Below are 18,652 nucleotides of genomic sequence, written 5' to 3' on the forward strand. Positions count from 1 at the left end.
TCAAGATAGCTCTTTTGATTCTAAATGATAGCTTTGCTGGGTAGAGTAATCTTGGTTGAATGTCCTTGCTTTTCATCACTGAATATTTCATGCCAATGCGTCTGGCCTGCAAAGTTTCTGTTAAGAAATCAGTTGACAGTCTTGTGGGAACTCCCTTGTAGGTAACTAACTGCTTTTCTCTTGCTGCTTTTAAGATTCTCTCTTTGTCTTTAACCTTTGGCATTTTAATTATGATGTGTCTTGGTGTGGGCCTGTTTGGGTTAATCTTGTTTGGGACTCTATCCACTTCCTGGACTTTTATGTCTATTTCCTTCGCTAGGTTAAGGAATTTTTCTGTCAGAAGTTTTCTGATTTGATCCTCTGTTTCATCTAATCTACTGTTGATTCCCTGTCATGTATTCTTTATTTCCATTAGAATACTCTTTGTTTCTGACTTGTTCTTTTTCATATTTTCTATCTTCATATTTATATTTTCTCTTTGTTGAAGTTCTCCCTGAGATCATTGAGCATTCTTTGGAACTCTGTATCTGGTAGATGGCTTGTCTCCATTTTGTTTAGTTACTTTTCTGGAGCTTTGCTTTTTCTTTCATTTGGGGCATGTTTCTTTATCTCCCCATTTTTGCTGCCTCCCTGTGTTTGTTTCTATGTATTTGATAGAGCTGTTATGTCCCCTGGTCTTAGTAGAGTGGCCTTATGTACTATGTGTCCTGTCGGGCCCAGTGATTCAGTCTCCCTGATTCCCTGAGCTGGGTACTTCAGGTGTGCCCCTTGTGTGGTTGTATGTGCCCTTCTGCTGTAGTTGAGCCTTGGTTGCTCTTTGCCCATCAGTGGGAGGAACTGACCATCGGGCTGATTGGTTGTGAGGATTGGCCATGACTACAATGGAGGAGTTATTGTGCAGGGGATGATACAATGGAGCAGGATTTGCTTTACCAGGGCTAAAGCAGGTGCCTGCTCAGTGTGCCCTTTGGGTATGTCATTTATGGAGGTAGTTGAGTGATGCTCTGGTGTGATCTGAAGCTGGCCACTAGATGTGTTGGTTCTGGTGGGTCTTGGTAGGTTCTGGTGTGTCTGTCGCAGGCTAAGATCTGATGGTGACTATGCCCTGCCCAGAGCCATTTGGTTGAGCTGCAAAGTGATCTGCAGATGGTTGCCACTTGTCCTGGGCTCAGAGGTACCTGGGATAAGCTAAGCTGCAAACAGGCTGGCTGCTGCTAGTGCTGGGCTTTGGGCTGCTTAACAAGAGGTATGGGGCACGTAGAGGCCAGAGACTGCATGTTTGGGGTTTGTGAACAGAAATGCCTGGGACTCGAGCAGCTGTTTGTCTCACACAGCTACAATCCCTGCTGGTTTTCACAGCAGTCTCCTTAACAGTTATATTTAGATTACTCATGAAAATTTACATTTCTTGCCCACCTCATAAATGGATAAGCTTATTAAGATAGTTAAAAGGTCTCCCTTGGGACCAATGTAAGTCAAGATTATCTTTGATAAGGTTAAGGTACTTGTTCAGCCTTAAAACAAAATTTTACTCACCTGAGGTTTCACATTGGACCTAATTCAGTTTAAATGAGACACAGTTCAGCTTATAAGTTAGACTCAGTCTAGTTTTTCAGTCAAACCTAGCCTTATTCTGGCTGATTTTCAGACCCAGTCCAGAAAAAGAAATGCTCACAGAGAGACTGAAAGCTCATAACACAAAAGTTGCAGAGCTGGCTGCTGCAGCCGAAGCCTACGTGGCTGCTACACTGATGGCAGGTACCTGAGCCTCAGAGTTAACTGCTTTAGTTTTTAGTGTCCTCTGCTTTCATCTGTCCTCATGAATGAACTTCAGGATGTTCATCTCACAGAGATCAAACCACTTCTAAATGATAAGAATAGTACATGAAACTTCTAGGACTTTGACTGTCAAGAACACGACATAGAAACAACTCATGGTGTGGTCCATGTCACCATAAGAGGCCTACCGAAGGGAAACAGAACAGTTATTCTGAAGTACCATGACATTGGCCTCAATCACAAATCCTTTTTCAATGAGTTCTTTAACTTTGAGGATATGCAAGAGATCATCCAGCACTTTGCTGTCTGTTATGTGGATTCCCCAGGCCAACAGGAAGGTGTACCCTCTTTCCCAACAGGGTACCAGTACCCCACAATGGATGGGTTGGCTGAAATCCTGCCTCCTGTTCTTACTCACTTAAGTATGAAAAGCATCATTGGATTGGAGTTGGAGCTGGAGCTTATATCCTCAGCAAATTTGCACTTAACCACCCAGAGTTTGTGGAAGGCCTTGTGCTCATTAACGTTGACCCTTGTGCTAAAGGCTGGATTGACTGGGCAGCTTCCAAAATCTCAGGCTTGACAACCAATATTGTGGACATTATTTTGCTCATCACTTTGGGCAGGAATTGTAGCAGGCCAACCTGGACTTGATTCAAACCTACAGACTGCATATTGCCCAAGATATCAACCAAGAAAACCTACAGCTCTTCCTGGGTTCCTATAATGGACGCAGAGACCTGGAGATTGAAAGTCCCATGCTGGGCCAAAATGATAACAAATCAAAGACATTAAAGTGTTCCACTTTATTGTTGGTAGGGGACAGTTCCCCAGCAGTTGAGGCTGTGGTTGAATGCAATTCTCGCTTGAATCCTATAAATATAACTCTGCTAAAGATGGCAGACTGTGGTGGACTGCCCCAAGTAGTGCCGCCTGGGAAGCTCACCGAGGCCTTCAAGTACTTTTTGCAGGGAATGGGCTACATACCATCTGCCAGCATGACCCGGCTCGCTCGATCACGAACCCACTCAACCTCGAATAGTATTGGCTCTGCAGAAAGTACCTTCAGCTGATCTGTCACAAGTCAGTTGGAACTCGAGAATCCTCTGAGTCCCCTGATGTTCTGGACAGACACCTGATCATGGAAGTGTCCTGGAGCTAAGCAGATGCTCCTCCCTGAACCTTGCAAGTCCATCCTCCTCTGACAACCACTCCAAAATAGACCATCTCTTCCAGCAAACCGGCATCTCTGTCTTTAACTCCTGCATGGCCACTGACTCTTCCTGGTGTCTTGGGTTTATCATTCTCTGCCTACCCGCCCCCCTTTTTGTATGTACCAAGAACCACCTCCATGCCATTCCTGTACCATTCCAACACATTTAGCTGATCGGATCTCCATGTCTTCTCTTGCCAGCTTTTCCCCATGCTTTCCTAACTACATATCTGGTAAAATTCTTTGATCCTGATATATGTATGTGAGCATGCGTGTCTGTGTTTGTGTGTGCATAGTTCTGTGATTTCAGACATACTTTCTTGTAGAGCTACTGCAAAAAAAAAAGGGCAATAAAAAGGGACTTTTCTCTTTTGTTCTCAATGGCGTTTTTAGGGGAAATATGTAGAACAGATACCTAGGTTGGGTGGGCCACTGCATCCGCTCTCTTTTGGATCCAAATTGATCAACATGATGTGCAAAATGACTTCTGGAGAGAGCAGCTCTGTGGAATGTGGAAGACTGTAATTGCTTTTTGGATTATTGATTGATTGTGACCAATAGAAGGTAACCTGTTACATAGAGAAGCAGGCAAGGTGGCCAGCCACTTCCTTCTGTCCAAATGAATTCACATATACTATTCTGTAAATAAAAGGAAGGGGTGTGTACTGTTAGAAGCCCATGAATGATGAGTTCTGATGCAACATGGACTTGTTCCCAAAGATTGAACGTGGCTTAATTACTGGACTTTCATGGCACAAGAAGGTGGAAAACAAAATACTAGGCATTCACTTTGCCGGAGCAAAACTGCTGTCACTGCAGGGTCTTCCCAGACATCCGCAAGAAGTGCCTCCCAGGTCTGTGATGGAGAGTGTTTCTCTATCTCTCCATCCTCAAAAAAAAAAAAAAAAAAAGGAGTGCTATAGTCTGAAGATTATGTAAGTGGTGAGGAGATGGCCGTGTAGAGAGGGACAGACATTAACAGAATATCGTATTTAATAAGTATAACCTTGATTTCAGCAGACTTAATGGAAGCTAAGTGAAATTGAGACAGAACTTATTTCTCAGAAAGATCCTTAATCCTGTGAACTCTCTTTAATAGGAGGGAAGGGGCCAATGTGTAAGGGCAGCCTGTCCCGGTAGACTTGTGTTCAGTCTACTGCTATGTGAGTATCAGTGGACAGAGGGTAAAACCAGCTGCCACACAGCCAGGGCTCAGCTCTTGGGGCATTGAGATGTAAGCGCGGGGTGACTCAATTCCAAGTCTTAGGAGGGGGCTTTTCAGAGTAGTGTTTGCATTCTGCCGAGATGGAGAATGCATCACTCTGCCCAAGTAGGACTTTTCACAGTTATTTAAAGCTGTATAAGTCTCATTGTTTGGGGGGGAAAAAAAAAGTTGCAGAGCTAGGATTCAAGAAATCCTTACCCACTACCTCCAGAGACAGCAAGAAAGCAGTGAGCTCAAGTGGCTCGGCAGGTACTTATGTCTGGTTTCCTCTTGCTCCTAGGGGCTGTCAAGGTTCTCCTGTGGTTCCCTCTTCTGACACCAGAACTATTAAAAGATAAACTGAGGAATATTGCAAATTTTTAGAGTTTATTTGAGCAAAAATCAATTTGAATTGGACAGCATCCAATCTAACAGATAGAAAAAAAAAACACTCTAAGGAGCTTTACAAAATGAGAGTTTTATAGGTAGAAGGAACAAGGAAGTTATACTAGGTTAAAAGAAAAATGAAGAATGGTTATTGTAAGGTAACTTTTCTGTAGAGGATGGTGAGCATCTGTCAGGCAAAGACCTATCTAGTGCTATCGGGAGATTCCTGACTGACTGGTTTAAGATTCCAGTGCTGGGAGAGCTGGAACTGTAATTAAGTCTTGGTTTGGTGATGTGGGGCTTAGCGGAAGTGAGTCCATTTTGGATCTATTGTCTTGTTTCTTTAACAATGTGTATGTATTTATTGAGGGAGGTGGGGAGAGAGAGAGAGAAAAAAAAAATATGGGAAGAGAGGGAGAGAGAGACCCCATGATAAAACAAATGAAAGAAAAGTTTACAATTATATCAAAATAATTAGCTTTCCCAAAATAAGCTGTATTAATTATTAGCTTGAATAATGATATGTTTGCCAAGTAGAGATGATTCCAAAAGGCACATAGTATTGTAGAACTCATTGGTATCTAAGCAAAATCTGTGATTAGAAGCATGAAAAATGTCAAGTGGGAATATAGGACAACGGATTAATTCTACCCTTGGTGTGTTATATAAAGGTCACATACACTTAAGAAAGGCTGCATTTAAGTAAGTATTGAAGGTTAAGTTATATTTCTCAGAGTTCATTAAATATATCTCTGGAAGACATTATAATATGATAAAAGCCATGATGACAATATATAAATGTTCAGATTAATTAATAATATAATATACGACTATACTACCGGTTACAACAATTAAATTGAGGTAGAAATGTTTGATTCTCTAGGATTCTTTCTATATGCTCCCAATACCAGGAGCCATTACTTCTGATAAATGTGGTTCCTGGAGGCCCAGTGTAATTTAACAAAATGCAGTGATCATTCATCTGGCAGAATCTTAGAAAATGATCATGATGACGTGACATTTATATATCAGAAAATATCCAGATTTGGAAAAATAAATTTAGAATGTTTTCAATTCCACTATTGGTTACTTTCCCTCATTGCTCCTGTTATTTCAATTATAATTCCTTAAAAATACAGGATGAAAAGCTCTTATTATATCTTATCCAGAGTTCTTGACAAATTAATATTTAATAATCCACAAAAAAAGTGCAGAGGAACTGATATTTTACATATCAAAAACATGTTTTCTTAGCAGGGGGATGTGAAAAATAACAGAAGGATTCTATTGCAATTAACTGGCAATGAAAGGAAAGGAACAGCATTGACCCAACTGTGTCAGCACTCAAAGCTGTTTGTTTTTAACACGATCAAGTAGCATTCAGTGGACAGATGACTTTTCTCTTGATTATAGTTCTCTTCCAATGCTAAACGTCTCTAATAAACATCCCTTTTGACTGTAAAGTGTTCAACAATAAACTAATTCTTCACTGTTTACAATTTAAACTTAAAAGTTATGCTATTTTAAAAGGAATACACTGAGACTATATGTTCTCATCTACTTGACATCACTGCTTATAAAGAGTTTCAAAAATGCCTGCTCAAATCTTTAAGTCAGACAAGACAAGAAAAAACAAAACCAACCATAATAACTAAACACTTTAATGATAGTTTTAGCTTGTCACTCTTTGAACTGAGAAATTGATAGCAATCATTTAGATTCAGTATGTGCTTTTCCCATTATTCTTTCTAAAAATCTTACTTAGTGGGGAATTATTCTCCATATCAGAGAATGTTTTATAGATATGGCAAACAAAATTCTATGGCACTTAATGGTCCACACAATACTAGGGGATATGGGAACAAAAATATATATTGTATCATTACACACAAAAACAGAAGAGCGGTATTCAAGAAACAATCCTAGGGATGGACTATTTTAATTTTCTTTCCTATTATTTACCTAACTTGTTTGTTAGCTTGTTCAAACAAATAATATTACTGGCCACTGCTCATGAATAAAAAGAAAAGCATGATCGCCCTATCCTCAAACTCACTAGTGGTTTGGATCCTCATTGATATTAAGACCCGATTCAAAATTGCCATTATTATTTTAAAACCCTCTGAGGCTGTTTTCCCACCTGCTTCACAGCTGTCCTGCTCTTTTTCTGCTCTCTTGCCTTTTCCTAATACAAGAAGTGTCTTTCTCACTTCTTGTAAACTGGCTCTCTTCTCTGAAGCTCATACAGTCCATTACTCTTTCCAAGTACCTTATTGTTGGAAAGATTTTTTTCTTTTCCTGTTTCAGATCAGTTTTAATATAATAAAAGGACGGTTTTTTTTATTGTGACATACATTTCTGATTTAAGATTTTATTGCATTAATATTTTAACATAAAAATTAGTTGCCCAAAGTAATTCTCTACACAAACTCTTTGACGCACTTTATTCAAATGCATTTTGTAAAATAGGTGATGAACATATTCTGGAGATGAGAGTGATTAAGACAACTACCTTTGGTTTTGTTTTGTTTTTTTGAACAAAATATCATTGTGCCTGCTAGCATATCAGGTAGTGTGCCAAAAATTGTGCCTCAAGAAAAGATACAATGGCGCAATAGTCACTAGTTTAAAGATCATAGAAGAAGGTGGGTCTTTGCCTAGATATTTAAGGGATGTTTCAAGGAGCAGGTAATAGAGATCTTGGAATGAACTTTACGATAATTTAGTTGAATTTCTTGTGAAATGTGTAAGAACCTTAGAAATACAGTGCATTAGTGAATTGCTAATATTCACCCAGCTTATTAGTGATTATTCAGAACTGTAACTTAAATCAGGGAGCATAGTCTGACAGTCCTCAAAAGTCTATAGAGAGAGGGCAGGATGAAGGATGATGAAAATACACAGCCTTACATCCATTATGTGAGTGGACATACTGGGATAAGGTGAAAAGCAAGCAGAACCCAAGAATCTAGATTATTGTGGAAAATTAAACTCCGGGTATTGTTTGTTCAGTTTATAAAGTTATTCTAGCCAAACAAACAAGGTTAAATACATTGTTACCATTTTGGAAACCTGTAGAGTTTTTCAAATTATGCAATGATTCAACCCCTTCCTACTTCTTGAGACTTGACCAAGGACAGGGACTGATAAATATATGTTGATAAGATAGATAAAATAATAAATCCTTATTCTTTTGTCATTAAAAAAATTAAAAGACTTTTAAATTGTATATACTTACTTTGATAACCTTATTCTCTGTCTTTATTTTTGAAAGGGGATATATCCTTGGGCAATTCTTGCGTAAATTTTGCCCCACATATATTTCTATGGCTGTATGATAAAATGATCCAAACAAATCTAACATAATCGAGAATTTGATGATTCTTAGTACAAATGTATTACATTTTCTAATTAGTAAAATTATACCGTTTTCACAAGTATTATTTGACAGTCCATGGGATCATAGACAACTATTACTCTTCTGATGTTTTAAATGAATAATAGAATACAATAGGCTATTAGAATCCCTACAGTCAACAAATCAAAGACCATCTGGGGCCCTCAGTTGAGCTGAGCCTCTTAAAGTAATCAAATGCCTTCAAAACTCTCTGCATAACAAAGTGATGATTTATTCAGCTTCAGTTTGAAAAATGACTGAGTTCACAAATCCATTACTCGGCACTAACTTATGATTTCGCTGTTAAATTATTTCCCTTCCTTCCTTCCCTTTCCTTCCTTCTTTCTTTCCTTCCTTCCTTCCTTCCTTCCTTCCTTCCTTCCTTCCTTCCTTCCTTTCTACCTTCCTTCCTTCCTTCCTTCTTCTCTCTCTGTCTCTCTCTCTTTGTCTCTCTCTCTCTCTCTCTCCCTCTCTCTCCCCTTCCCTCTCCAACCCTCCCACCCTCCCTCCTTTTTTTCCCCTTTCTTTCTTTTCTTTCTTGTAAAGAAAAACAAAAAGTTAAGTTCAAAAACCTTACCTTTGGCTGGTCAAGGATTTCCCATTTCAAAGACTATTTGTTCTTTCAAGGCAATCAGCAATTTGCCTTTTTTTCATATCTAGCTCTACTTTTGTTTGACTTAGCAGTCTTGTTTTATAAGCTGTTCACTGTGATTTTCCAGGACAGTCTGTTACCGAACTCAGATTAAGCTGCTTGCTGTTCTTGAGCCAATGACTGAGAAACATTTGGTAGAAAGAAAAGTAGGTTTATTTGAAAATGCCGTCATTGAGGAAAGATGGAGACTGTAGTCTCGGAGACCACGTTTTCCTTTCTTAGAACAGCCTGAAGATTTTATAGGCATACAAGAAGAAGCAGAACAAAGAAAAGGGAAGTTAGTTAAGAAATGATTCCTGGGTGCTGATATTTGGAGAATTCCTCCTACGCTCTGGTTAGTCTTTTTGAGATAATGTTTTATCGGACCCTGAAGTACTGATGTCCATGGGCTGAAACAGTCTTTTTTCAAGTTAGTGTTCTGACTTTCAGCTACATTAATGAAGTATGCATGTAGCCTTGGGAAAACAGAGCAATTAAGTCAGGCAGTAGGGGAAAGGAGCAACGAAAGGAAAGAAAGAGAAAAACTAAAAAATAAAAAAAAAAAATAAACTATAAAATAACAAACTAAACTAGATTGTTAAATGTTTAAAAGTATACCATCAGCCTTACAAGTCCAATGTTTCTAGATTTCTGGTAGGAAGTAGTTTATTTTCTTACTTCTTGAATGGTATTCTGAATCATTTTTTTAAACACCATTGACAATTAGTATACTGATTCATTATTCATTTTCAATTTAACTTTTTATATCCTAATAACATCTTACATTTTTCACAATGGTGGAATTACTTTTTTATATTACAGTTTATAAATGGCCTCCGCTTTTTAAAAACTCTGATTTGCCATTCTGCTTCTTTTTTGTAAATGATATAAAAATTGAAGATATTAAATTCAGAATTTTCCTACAGAATTTTAGGATTACTTAAACATTCTTTTAAAAATATATCCTCATTACAATGTAAATTCAGGCATTATGCTGACTTAGAGTTTTCTCTAAACCATCCAGTTAGCCATAGAGAAACAATTATTTCTCCAATGTTTTCTTTTCTGCTTGGATATTTTCCTTGACAGTCCATAATTCATTATGGATACAGAATTTTTCAATATTTTATTCCCTAGTAAAATACTCTTCATCGTATGTTTGTGCATGTTATTCTGTCACCTTAGAATGAATATTATCACTTCTGTTGGGTGCTATTCAGCATATATCATCCTTTTTGTTAGCCTATCAGTAGCATTCCTTGGAGGCATGTAAACTGACAACAGCCTCTGGTTTACTTCAACATTTGACAAAGACTCTTTTATTTTGTAAAGGACTCTTGCCCAGAGACAGATAAAATGGATTTATTGAATATTTATTTTGAGTCTGTGGGGATTGAAAATAAAATGGAAATTCACTGTAAAGCATCAGGTGAAAATGAACTGTATTTTCCAAGTGTTTCTCATGCAACAGAGAATATACCAAGTACAATAGAAATGACATTTCTACATGTGGAAATATAGAGTTTAAAGGGTTTTTTTGTTTATTTGTTGTTTATTTTTTTGTTTGAAAATTCAGCATTGGTATTCTAAATACAAAAACAAATTCAAGCAGTGTAAATAATGGTGGATTTAAAAACAATCTAGAATCAGATTTGTCATATTAAAATAACTTGAATCTGAATTGTTAAATATAAAACGTTCCCTTAAATTATGCCTCAGACAACTCTAATGTTATTTTTAAATGAAACAATTTAGTTTTAAATTATCCCATAACTTTAAAGGAGTTAAGTCTGAATTGAAATTAACTTTTCTTCTCTTAGTGTATACTAAATAGTTGTTACATTGTTTCAGCTTTTTACAACCTCCACGTTGTATTAACAATTCTGTACATATGGATAAATTAACATTGATGCAGTTGATGAACATCAACTTTTTAATAATTGAATCCCTAGTTTTAACTCAAAAATATTCACTTGCTTCCTGACTCATCAGAAATATAAACTCAGAGTGTACGTGTGTGTATTGCTCTAAAAACAGGACATCTGAATTTAGATTACTCATAAGTTATATAACCAAAGTTTACTGTACACTTCTCCATAGACATTCAAGAGGAACTTTAAATTCACTATGTCCAAAACAGAGCTCTTCTTCTTACACATCAACAAGGCTCTGGCCATTCTGATTTTATTTTTGAAGAAAGGTACAATTATCTAATCATATATTTAGGCCAAAAACTTAGAAGTAGTCAAAACATCTTCTAATTCATTCTTCTTACCCATTCCACTGTATTGAGTCAAGAAGAAACCAGACTTCATTACCTAGCTTCATTAACTATCAATATTCTACCACTTGAAATGCACAAATCTCAATATTACAATTTTGATTAATAGGTAAGTCTGGTTTTTCCACACCTGATGAAGTTATTATGCCAGAAAAGTCCATCATGTAACTTCCTTTATCCTTCATAAGATATAATGACATATATATATATATATATATATATATATATATATATATATATATATACCGAGGGATACCAAAAAAATGTATACAAATGATTTGTATTCATCTTTCATATTGGTATATGAAGTTTGCAAACTCATCCTAGAAAAAGTGCTACATACCTCATTGCTGAATATTACTATGGTCACGTTCGAAGTACTCCCCTTGGGAAGCTATTCACCAATGCCAGCATCTAGTGCACACTTCAAAGTAATTTTGGAACTCTTTTTCTGGAATGGCCATCAGAACTGTCATTGTATTACCCTTGATGTCCTGAATGTCATCAAAAGTTCTTCCTTTCAATATTTTCTTTATCTTCGGGTAAAGAAAGAAGTCATTGGGGGCCAGATCAGGTGAGTAGGAAGGCTGTTCCAATATAGTTATTTGTTTACTGGCTAAAAATTCTCTCACAGCCAGTGCCATGTGAGCTGGTGGATTGTCATGACGCTAGAGTCGTGAATTATTGACAAAAAGTTCATGTCATTCATTTTCATCTAACTTTTTCACACAGCCTTTTCAGCACTTTCAAATAGTAAACTTGGCTAGTTGTTTGTCCAGTTGGTACAAATTCATAATGAATAATCTCTCTGATATTAAAAAAGGTGAGCAACATCTTTGCAACAAGTTCTCGAACTTAATTGTCAGATCTCGTATGTTAATTACTACAATCTTAATACAGTTTTTTCCTTTCTTAAAATGTGTATACGTTTTTTAGGCACCCTCTGTATATATATGTATGTATGTATGTATCCATCTATGTATCATCTATCTTTTGCCTGCTCTAGAAATTTATGTAAATGGAACCATATGGTATATCTTTAATGCCTGACTCTTTTACTTTAGCATAATATCTGTAAAATTTGCTCATTGGCCTATGTTGTTTCATGTAGCAGTCTTCTCTTTTTTCTTTTTTTAAATCACTGAGTGTGTGCCATTGTTTGAATATGCCAGAGTGTATGTATATTTGTTCTCCTACACATGGATCTTTTCATTGATTCCAGTATTGGCTATTATGAATAAAATGATTATTTTCATTTCTCTTGTGTAAATACCTACACATAACAACGTTGGTCAAATTATAAGAATGTATCATAGCTTCTAAGGTACTAACAAAATCGGTTCCAAAGCATTTCTAAAATTTTACATTCTCACCAGCAATATATAAGCATTCTGGTTGTTCTACATATTCCCTAACATTTGATGTTATGTATATTTATAATTTTTGCAATTCTGAAGGATATCAGTGATATAACATTATTGTTTGAACTTGCATTTTTGTAATGACTAATGATTTTAGTATTTTTATATTTATTTGTTATGCATATATCTTTTAAAAGTACATATTCAAGTCATTGGGTCATTTAATTTTTTTTTTTAATTTTTGTCTTTTTGTTATAGATTCACAGAGTCTGGTACCAGACATTTATTAAATATGTGTTTTCCAAATATGTTCTTCCAGTCTCTGACATGCCTCTCAATTTCCTAACAGTGTATTTTGATGAGTACACATTTTCAACTGCCTTTTTTTCTTAGTCTTCTAAAGGCACTGTCAAATTTATTAACATTTTCGGAGAAAAAAATTGTGTTCTATTTTATTTTATTTTCTCATCTTTTCTATTTACTTATTTCATAACATTAACTTTGGATTTTATTTACTCTTCATTTACAGAAATTTAATGTAGAAACTTGGATAATTTATATTAAACCAATATTTACGAATACAATTTTAATTTACTCTTTCACTTACATTTCACAAATTTAAAAATATTTTATGTTTAAACTAAAATACTTCCTAATTTATTTTTTAATGTAAGAGTTATTTAGGAATAGGTACATATATTTTTATACTTTTGAAGTCGATGATAAAAATACAAAATTTAAAAAAAAATCCCAAACAGTTGAATTGGCACTTAAAAAAAGATATGTGAATAAAAGTGCTAAAAGATACATATAAAAGTGCTAAAATCATTAGTCATCAGGGAAATGTAATTTCATTATTTCCTTGATTGGCTCTCCCATAAGTCCTACGAAGTCGTGAACAGCATCGGGACACAGTTTTCTCCAGAAGGAATTTATTGTCTCAGATTTGATGGCTTTCACGAATTTTTCTATAACAACGATGGCATCTTCAGTGGTGTAACCCTTCCAGACTTTCGCGATGTCCTCATTATCAGGGTTCTCTTCCATACAGTGGACAATCATTTCCGTAGAGTGCAGAGTGTAATGAGCCTTTAGGTCCTTATGATCCCGAACTAGAGGCTGAATGAGAGACATTGTGTCTGGGGCATGTAGGCCACTTTGATGCCTTCCCGGATTAACACATTGGGGTTCTGTGAGGGCCAGGAGCATTGTCCAATATTAAAAAAAAAAAAAAAAACCTTTAAAAGGCAGTCCCTTACTGGCAAAGTACTTCCTGACTTCAGGGACAAAGCATTGGTGGAACCAATCCAAAAAGAGAGTTCTCCTTGTCCAGGCCTCCTTGTTTGTTGTACAACCAAAGATGGGCAGCTGGTGTTTATCTTTTTCCCTTCAAGGCTTGAGAGTTTGCAGCTTTATGGATGAGGGGATTCCTGATCATGAACCCGACTGCATTTGCACAAAGCAGTAGAGTAGCCTATCCCTTCTGTCTTAAATCCTCATGTTTACTTCTCTTCCTTACTAATAAATGTCCTTTGTGGCCTTCTTTTTCCAGAATAGGGCACTTTTTTCTGCACTAAAAACCTGTTCAGGCAGATAACTTTTTTTCTCAGTGATTTTCTTAATGGTGTCTGGGAACTCATCCATGGCCTCTTGGTCAGCAGAAGCTGCTTTTCCTGTTATCTTGCCATTTTTTTAAGCCAAACCTCTTTTGAAAATTTTCAAACCACCCTTTGCTGGCATTAAATTCTCCAGCTATAGATTCTTCAGTTTCCTTTTGCTTTAAGTTGTCATGTAATGAATTTTCTTTTTCTCCAATCATATTAGAGTATATGGTATGCCTTTCTCATAGTAATCCTGAATGCACATAAAAGCTACATTTTCAATATGAGAGAGAATGGTATTTTGCATAAAGTGCAAGGTTATTGTGCCTGCTGAGGTAGCTGCAGTGATGTCTTCACAAATTTCCTTTTCTCTCTCTCTCTCTTTTTTTTTTTTACCATAGCCTTTATGTTGGATTCATTTATCTTTCTTTTTTTAAAATTAAAGTTTATTGGGGTGACAATTGTTAGTAAAGTTACATAGGTTTCAGGTGTACAATTCTCTATTACATCATCTGTATCTCACATTGTATGCTCACCACTCAGAGTCACTTCTCCTTTTATCACCATATATTGGATCCCTTTTACTCTCCTCTACCATTCCTCTCCCCCCTTAACCTCTGGTAACCACTAAAATATTGTCTGTGTCTATGAGTTTTTGTTTCTTCATTTCTTTGTCTTGTTTCTTGGTTGTTTTCAGTTTTATATGCCACACATCAGCGAAATCATATGGTTCATTTATCTTTCAATGGTGGGCAACTGCAGTTGCTCGATCTACAGTACATATCAGACAATTCAGCTTTTTCTTGTAACATCATGACTTTTCTCTACTTCTTGGAAGCAGTTCCAGAATCCATAGTGGCACTTCATATGGGTCCCATGGAGTTATTTAAGTTTACAGTATTGCACTAAACACAAAAATATACGCAAAAACCATGAGAGATCACATTTTACTTTGATGCACAATTTACTGGAAAGTCCTCTCCTCATTAACCAATTACACTATACTTGTTTTTTGAAAACTGAGCTTACGTTTCACCTCCTTTTAGAAACTTTCCCAGATCATCCCTTCTACTGACTTTTTTCTTAATCTCAATCACATATTTCAGCTCATTTAAAATTATGCTGTATTTGTTCATCTATTTGTCCATCCACACTTTCACATATAAACTTTTTTTGACATCATCTTCAGTAGCTAGTAAATAAGTGTTGAAACAATAGATAAATGAGAGTATAGATAAGTATTTTTGCACGCATATTGTCTTATATCCAAAAAAATATCACTGAGAATTTTTTATTTACCTTTGAGAAACTTTATTAAATAACATATTAGCCAAGGAAATACTTCTTTACTTATTAATACTAGTTCACAGTGAGGTGAAAATATTCAGGTGAAAAGTCATGACATTATAAGAAAAAGCTGAATTTTGTGAGATGTAGTGCAGATCGAGGTCTGCAGCTGTGGTTGCCCACCCTTGAAAGGGTGAACCATAGGATTTCACTGATATGTTGTATATGAAACTGAAAACAACAAAGGAACAAGACAAACAAATGAAGAAACAAAAACACATAGACACAGACAATATTTTAGTGGTTACCAGAGGTTAAGGGGGGAGGTAGATAGTAGATGAGAGTAAAGGTGATCAAATATTCAGTGATGGAAGGAGAAGTGACTCTGGGTGGTGAACACACAATGTGATATATAGCTGATGTATTACAGAATTGTACAAAAAACATTGTGTTTTGCTCTGTCCTTTAACTGAAGTCATAGTCCCTAAATAGCTCAAGGAATTGCATTCTGAATCGTAGGTGCTCATCCCGTACATTTTCTCAAATATTATACAATATTTCCTAAAAAGGAAATATAAAGACAAAAAAGAAAGCAAACAAATGAAATCACCATTAAGACCATATTTACTATGATTTAAGAAAAATCCTTCATGATCTATGCAAATATAGGGAAAAAAAATCCAAATATTTTGTTGGAAAGATTTTAATCTTCTCATTGTATGAGAGAGAATTATTTTCACCATTAATATCATTTAATTTTTAATTTATTGCTGATATGTTTATTTTCTTCTTATATTTGAAATGCAACTAGTTATACAAACTCCAACGCGCATGCACACACATGTACACAAGGCAAAGATGTCTTCCTTATTGTTATACATGGAGAAGTTCCCTATATTTTTGTTAGGTTTTGAGATGCATGAAGATGAGGATAATTAACCTTCTGGTAACTCAGGCTTGGAAAGAAAACAGTTACTTGTATTAATGTTTAGTCATTTATAAAAGGAGAGTTGCTGTATTGGCATTCAGGCGGATATGCTGCTCAAATTCTGATTCACACCATTTTCTAGAATAAAGAGATCATTTCAAGCAGTTCTTTATTGGAATAGAGATCCAATTATTTAATACTCAGCTGTTATAGAGAAGTTGAAAAATTAACTGATTGACAAAAAAGTTATTTTACCAAGTTGAAATAATAAAATACGTACTCGTATTTTGTATAGACGAGTACAATGGTCATCTTTATATAATAGACCATATAAAGTTTGTGAAACTTTATATAATAGACCATATAAAGTTTTATATGTGAAACCATATAAACTTTGGTTTCACAAAGTTTTAATGTATGTTAGTATAATCGAGAAAAATAATATTTTGTGTCTTAATTCCCGTTTTCTGACAAGTGACCAAACAGAAGTAGATAATTTTTATAGCTTAAAAAGAAGCTATGACTCTAAGATAGTAAGTCTCAATGGGGCAAAATAGCTCTGAAAACAAACAAAATAGGTGTGGATTAAAAAACAAACAAACTTATACGTGGTTGGCCTCTGCAGCTTAATTATACCAACACAATTGTATTCCTTATAATTTAATTACTCTTGTTGTCTTGGGTTTGACATGAACACCATTGTCATTAAGTTATGAAAGAAACAGTGCAAATGTATGGCTGTGATTAAAGGATGGTGACAGGTGGTCTGAATGTGCAGACAGGCTACCATTGCTGCTTTGTGCAGGTGGTTTATGTTGATCTTCAGAATTTTCGTGGACTTGGACTTTGAGAATTAAATAAAACAAATTTATATTTCCTTTAATTCTATAAAATGTATGCAACCCATCATTTAATTATACCAAGTGCTGAATAGATAAAAAAAGTTCACAGTATCTGAGTAAATATCTTGAAGTTAGTTATGGTATGCATTATTATCTCATTTTAAGCAAAAGTTGAAAGTTAAGGACGTTAAAAATAATTCTTAGGGAATTCATTCATTATTTTAATTGTTTTAACTTTGCTTGGAGAAATAATTTTGTATGACTTTAAAAACCTGATTGTTATATTAATACTGTATATAAATTGCTAATATTCATAAGTAATTTTATATTGTCAGTTTATATGTGTATAAAGTACGTTCAAATTACTCAGCAAATATATTTATAAAGTTAAATATTATGACCTTTTATGGGTTAATTTTACTTTTAACTTGACAATTTGATTTTATCATTCTTAATGTTATTCTGTCACTCTTAACCATGCTGTGAACTAAATAGTGTATCTTTTACTCTTATTTTTGCATACAAGCATAGATATATATGCAGTGTATAAACAGATATTCAGTATAACTATATTAAAATTTCATGGTGGAGTATTAGGGAAAAAATATCTCAGTTGGCTTCATAAAGGGCTACAGTGTAAAGAAAAAAAATCAAAAAATGCTGTTGCAGGGCAAACAGAAAACACTCATGTTTTCTACCAATTTTTGTCATATTAAATCCTTAGGAATGAACCTTAAGTATAATTATTCATCAATTATATTGTGATTGATGAAGATTTTTTTTTAATACTGATATCTTAAAAATCCAATAAACTGGCACTTGATATACATGCTGAATAGCAAATATATAAAATAATTTCTGATATTAGAGTTTGCATTTATAATTATTTCTCTGATTTAGATTTGCAAGGCTACTTTTCCTCAGAAATACTGTCCTAGTCTGCTCAGGCTACTAAAACAAAACACGGTAGACAAGGTAGCTTAAACAACAAACATTTCTCACGGTTCTGGAAGCTCGAAGTTCAAGATCAAGGTGCCAGCAGATTCATTGGTTCATAGACAACCATCGTCTTACGATGACCTCACATGTTGAAAAAAGCAAGAGCTCTCTGGGGTCTGTTTTATAAAGGCACTTTCCTATTCTTGAAAGCTCTGTCCTCATGACGTAATCTCCTCCCAAAGCCCTCACCTTCTAACACTATGGCACTAGTGCTTAGGATTTCAACATATCAATTTGGGGGCTGGGGGCGGGACACAGGCGTTCAATCTATTACAGATAAAATACTTATGACTTGGAACATTTCCCTTAGATGGAATGTGACACGTAGGTTATTATATAGGTAGTTCAGAAAGAAATCTTACATTCATTAACTGAGTCATAGTATATTGACCATTATTCCAGGTAGTCATGCTTTTCCTAAAAAATAAGTGACATTCAAATAGTTAATCATTAGTACTAATTGTTAATATTGTCTAATCTAACCTCTGGGAAGAATTCAAGACTGACTTGCCATGTCTTCGGCACATCTCAGTTCTGACTTTGTAAATCCCTAATAAAAAGGAATCCCAGTAAAAGTTAAGGAAACAATACCTCCATAGTCCTCAGAAGTGAAGTTTTAGTTTTAGCCAAGAGGGGAAAACTGTTATCGTTATAGAATGTCCACTTCTCTCTTCTCCTCTCTCTCTGTCTCTCTCTGCTAATAATTTTTCTCCATTTTTTTCTTTTTTCTTTTTTTTTTTTT

The 18,652-nt window shown here is 35.3% G+C and overlaps 1 pseudogene; it reads left to right on the top strand.

Annotated features, from left to right (window-relative positions):
• Positions 1–1,667: 1,667 nt before the first annotated feature.
• On the top strand, positions 1,668–2,852 carry LOC117021631 (protein NDRG3-like; annotated as a pseudogene).
• The last annotated feature ends 15,800 nt before the right edge of the window (positions 2,853–18,652 follow it).

The sequence above is a fragment of the Rhinolophus ferrumequinum genome, chromosome 4 (genome assembly GCF_004115265.2).
Source record: "Rhinolophus ferrumequinum isolate MPI-CBG mRhiFer1 chromosome 4, mRhiFer1_v1.p, whole genome shotgun sequence".
NCBI lineage: Eukaryota > Metazoa > Chordata > Mammalia > Chiroptera > Rhinolophidae > Rhinolophus > Rhinolophus ferrumequinum.